Consider the following 5,522-nt stretch of genomic DNA (forward strand, 5'->3'; position numbering starts at 1 on the left):
TTGGTCTTTCTACCATTTTATCGATGATTTTTAAAACGTTGACTTAAATATCTATGTAATATGTTATTGAAAAATAAAATTAAAACGGTTTCTAAGAACAATGATCATATACAAGATTTAAAAACATATCACATTATTGGTATGATCCACTTTGTGGAAACCTACGATTCCCATGATGCTTCACGATGAAGTACGGAGGTAATGGTACAGATTGAATAGGTACAGATTTTGGTAAACTTGATAATAATTTGTAACTTATCTAAATAGTAAAAAAAATAAAGCAGCGTATGTACTGAATTTGGACAAGTGGAACTCTATTTAAGGATTTACGAGGAACGGAGCGTTACCTGTTTTTGCATTTATCCACTTTTCAACGGCCTGAAATATATCCATCCATATTCAGAGGCAAATAGAGGTAATACTGCGAGTATGTCTACATACTGTTGTCTATTATATATAATGTCATTCAGCCGACGCTTGGCTGAGAATAAGTGTCCCTTACAATTTCTTTTAAATATAATATGACTGCTGGAAGACGAAAAGTGTCCCATCTGGTGCTCTAATGCAGACTCTGCTGCTTTCATGACATTTTACCACATTGATTTGATTTATTACATAAGCTGATTTAAGAGTTGCTTCTGAGACTGAAATCTGACATCATGCATGTTCAACATGTTTGACAGCTTCAAAAAAGTCAGAAATCTAATCTCAACTAACCTCAATAAAATATATCTTATCATATTTATGAAATTAAAAGTTGATCCACACTATATATTTTTTTCTTTTCATCTCAAGTAGCTTTTATATATTCTACAGATACAGACATACAGAAAAGTAACTGTCTTCAGCATACTTGCATGCATATGTGGTAGACTAATTAATAATAATAATAATTTTAAAAAGATTTGCTTAAATAATATGAACATATTTGTTGCCACCCTTCAAGAGACTATAAATCCTTGCATTCAACTGTGTAATTTGGTATCATTGTGTGCACAATCAGACAAAGAAGACAAGAGCCATCTGATTAGCTCAGAAAGAAGATTATAGATATTAAAAATATCTTTAAGCAGCAGATGTTCCTCTGATCACAGGTGTTCATATATTTAAAGAAGCATGAGCTTAAGTTGAAGCTTAAGAGGGATGCAGATCAGGCAGGTAATGTGATGATAAACGGCCAAACTCTCATCACATTCTGATTATACCATCCATCACCTTTTAACCTAAAGAAGACCCAGGAGAACTCAATTATGTTAAGCTTGTTTATTGTGTGCTGAAAACGCACAAGAAACAGGCTGGAATTTGCCAAAATACTTACTGACTGAGCCCCAAAGTATCTGGTAGAATGTCTTTAGGACAAGATTAAACTGGAGCTTTCCGGTCATCACTTTGTTTGTTTTTTTTTCCAAAGGGAAAAATAGACCTTTTCATATTATGAGACATAGACAGGGCTTGGTTTAGTTATTAGGATACTTTGCTGAATCTGGTACTGGATACTTTGACTCAGTTCAATGTTAAAGTGAGTGCCAGACTTACTCCGGAGTGAAACATACTGAACTATGTCAGAAACCTCCACCTCTGCCTTAGGATCTCCCAACAGCACAACAAACCGAAACACACACAGATAAAGCCCCAAAAAATGTGCTCATGAGTTTCACTAGCTTACATTACAGAATCATCAGAAAATCTGCAATGTTTAAAACCTGATCAGTTTGAGTACTTTGCTTTGGAAGAGTGAGACCAAACTACCTGTCAGGAAATATACACATCTCATTGTGATTTCTTGTAGGGAGAGACAGCTCTAAAATCTGCTAGCATTAATTCTTAAATCAACATGTCCTATCTTTCTGTCATTTAGATTTTCATTAATTATATGAACTTTTTTTCTTTGTTTTTTTGAGAGAATCCAACAAATGTTCACATTTATTAAACATTATGATATAAAAATATCATTAATCTTAGAGCTTATTCTCTTATTAAATCTTTTTTTCATTTTAATTTGTTGCAGCCAGCTCTTGTAACATTAGCTTGCTCTTGATATTTTAACCTTTTGGCATAAATCGCAGTGATTACATTAGGTATATGTGGAATTTTTTATTTATTTATTTATTTTAGGTAAATTATTATTTTTTATTTGTTTTACTTCAACAGACTCATTTCAACATGAGTCTGTTGAAATGATGATGTGAAATGTCATTGAGAGGTCTAAAATATTCAAAACTGGTGCCTGAATAAGGCCATGGAGCGATAATTTGCTTCTGCTCCACTGACTGCTTCTGTGGTCACTAAGTGTGACTCTAGAGAAGCTCTCATGTCAAACCAAATCAAATTCATTTCACATCTAGGCTATAAAGCAAACTTTTCACATGTACAGTTTGACTGCATGGGCTGACTCACAACATGTCTCCAGGTCAGCAAGCCCTCTAGCCATAATTTGTGGACAGGCTTATAAAAAGGAAAACCAACACAGAAGCATAATATCACCCTTGATATTTAATCTTATTACATAGCTTTTTACGGTAAATATATTACCATTTAGGAATTTTTTTGTCAGAAAAGGTTCATTGCAATGACAAATGAAAATAAAGATAATTTGACAACTTTCGGTTTAAATAATAAAAGGTGTTTGTTTCAAATATGCGTGCACAATCAATAATTCAGACAATAAATTAGCATTTGAAGCAGACTTTACCTAGACTACTGGTAAAAGTTTTCAAACTTTTTTCTCTTTTTGTTTATTTGTCTGATACTTTGAATTTTATTTAAAGTTTTTTTTTTTTTTTATTGAGGATATGAAAATTTGAATATGAACATTCAAATTATGTCAGTGTTTCACTTGTGTTAAACAGTGTCCCAACTCTTCAGACTTGCTAACGAACATGAGTAAAACCTCTGTACTCCACTCCCATTGGAGGTCTTGACAGTGTCGTCATGTGGAGATACCTTTCTTCAACAGGCACAGGGGAGAGGTTTAGACTTTAATGGAAGGTAGTTGGAGGTAAATACTGAGCAACACTGAAAGAAAACATGTCAAAGGTTGCCAGAGTTGATACAGAATAGTTCAGATCAAAATTGGTTAAGGTTTTAGAATGGTCCAGTCAAAGTCCAGACTTTAATTCAATGACAAGACTTGACTTAAGCTGTTTAGCACATGGGTGACAAGTTCACTCTTTTGCTAGTGGAGACAAACCCCAAAACACTTAAAGCTACAATTGCAGTGAAATGAGCTGCTATTATTTTGGTTAATACTAATACCAGCCATACTTTTCAGGTTATTTTTACAAAACTACATAATAGAACTTAAAATAAATAGAAGCTTAAATGGATGTTTTGTAGTTGTGACTATTTTTGCACACACCGTGAGTGTATCTTTAAATCTGTGTTAACTTTATGGCTCATTAAAGGGCTGCTTTTTGTTCTAAAACTACACATCTAATTTCCCATCCTATGAGCAGTCACTGTTTAGGCTCTTGTGAAAAATCTACAATGAAGAGTTCCTGTTGATTAATCACCTGGCAACACTGGACCAGAGTATGAAGGTTGAGTCCTATTTTCTTGTTCTTGGAAGGTGTTCTGTAGGGAACAGTTCGTTGTTTTTAGCCCTGTCCTGATCGACATTCACATGTGAACTATGTGATTTGACCCTATTTGTAGATCACTCAGCATGAACTACCCCACTCTTAAAAAAGCTGTTGTATATTAAAAAATACAATCAGGTGCCTTGAAATAATAATTAAAAAAAAAAAACAACACTCTTTTTTTTATAACGCTCATCAAAAAAAAAGTTCATGTTTCAGTACGGTAAAAGTTTATAATGAAGGATAACTAGTTTTATCAGTCATCCTAAATAAATATTCACTGAATTCTATTTTTGTCAGTTTCAGCTTAGATTACATTCATGAGCGTCAAGCTGAAATGATGAACATACAAAATTGGAGGCAGCACAGCCAAATCAAGACCAGTTATGAAAATAAATGAATAAAAATTTAAACTCCTTCTCCATTATTTATCTTTGCTTTCTTAGCTTTTCATTATACAAAGTAATCACAGACTACATGGTCCTAACAAGCCTCAAGGACCAGAAAAGCAAAATTACAGTTAATGAGTCTTTGGGACTGCAGGGCAAGGAACCAGTTTTTATGTATTTTACCAAAGCTTTGGTAAAAGTTAGATTTTATTTAAATAAAATGAAGACCAAGTGTGAATAAATCTGAAGAGCAGAAATTTCTGATATAGTCAAATAAATTGGGCTGACATTCTGTTGCCAAGATCATTTTGTAAACCCTTTTGCCATAACCTGCCATTTATTGACCTGCCCCAGTTTATTTCCTGTTTACAGTGTGTTTGTGTTCTTTTCTGGGTCAGATTTGATTTGTGCTATTTTTCAGGAACTGGATCCGTTTATGACTCCTACAGGAGCATGCATATGATCTCTGTCCACTCTACTCTGCATGGTCTGCTGCCATGTGACGAGCTTTGCTGGAGGAGTTTATTTCCTCCATGGAGGAAAACGTGTTGCTGACATGAAAAGTGCTGCCTTAAATCCTGAACCAGGTCTGTCAGAGTAATGACGCTTGCATCGGTTCTTGGTGTTGCTATTGAAGCTACATAAATGTTGAAAATCCGTGGGAAGAGAAGAACTGCTGGAGATGAATGGAGACAACGAGATATAAGAATGGATACCTTGAAGTTAAAGTCTGATGGGTTTGAGATATAAAAGCATGAAGTTAGTAATAGGACATGTGGAAACTTTTAATCCACAGGTTTTTAGCACAAAAGGCAGAGGTCCACTCAAAGCAGGAAAATGATTTTGTAGTAGTAGGAAAAAAATGAAAGACAGTGACAACAGTAGCTCACAAAAACAAGAAAATGACTTTGCACCAAAGAACTGCAATGTACTTTGAAAGTTGCTTTTTATACTTTTTAAAGAATATATATAGTAACATTTTTTTGTTGTCAATGTAGCTGTAAAATACAAACTTTTTAAAAATTTGAAGATCTGCTTGCACACATTAAATTTATGGTTCCCATTTCTTACTTCAGTGTTTCTTTATGAAGGAAAAAATAAAACGAAATTCAATAATTAGAAACCTGTGAAAACTACAGATTTTTTGTTCATGTTTCTATGTTTTTATTTTTAATTCTAAAAGTACATATTTTTAGTTTCTTTTTGTCTTCTAAAATAAAATAGGAAAACAAATAGAATCAAACGTCATTAGAGGAGATACATGAGAATCACTGATGTGTGCTAAGTTACCAACATTTAATTTTCTATTATTAAAAATTTAAAATGTTTTTTTACGGTGGAGACTCGGAGAATTAGGGTCCCCAGATCAAAATGCCATAGCACCCAAAAATCTTTTATTATTATTATTATTATTATTATTATTATTATTATTGACTTTTAAAAGCTTTTATGGCGTCTGTTTCTCATGCGACAGTAACATGAGAACAGTTTGCCTTTACTCAGTTTGAATGTCAGCCAACATACAAATGAAAGGGAAATTTAAAAAAAATATGAG

The sequence above is a fragment of the Xiphophorus hellerii genome, chromosome 6 (genome assembly GCF_003331165.1).
Source record: "Xiphophorus hellerii strain 12219 chromosome 6, Xiphophorus_hellerii-4.1, whole genome shotgun sequence".
In the NCBI taxonomy this organism is placed as follows: domain Eukaryota; kingdom Metazoa; phylum Chordata; class Actinopteri; order Cyprinodontiformes; family Poeciliidae; genus Xiphophorus; species Xiphophorus hellerii.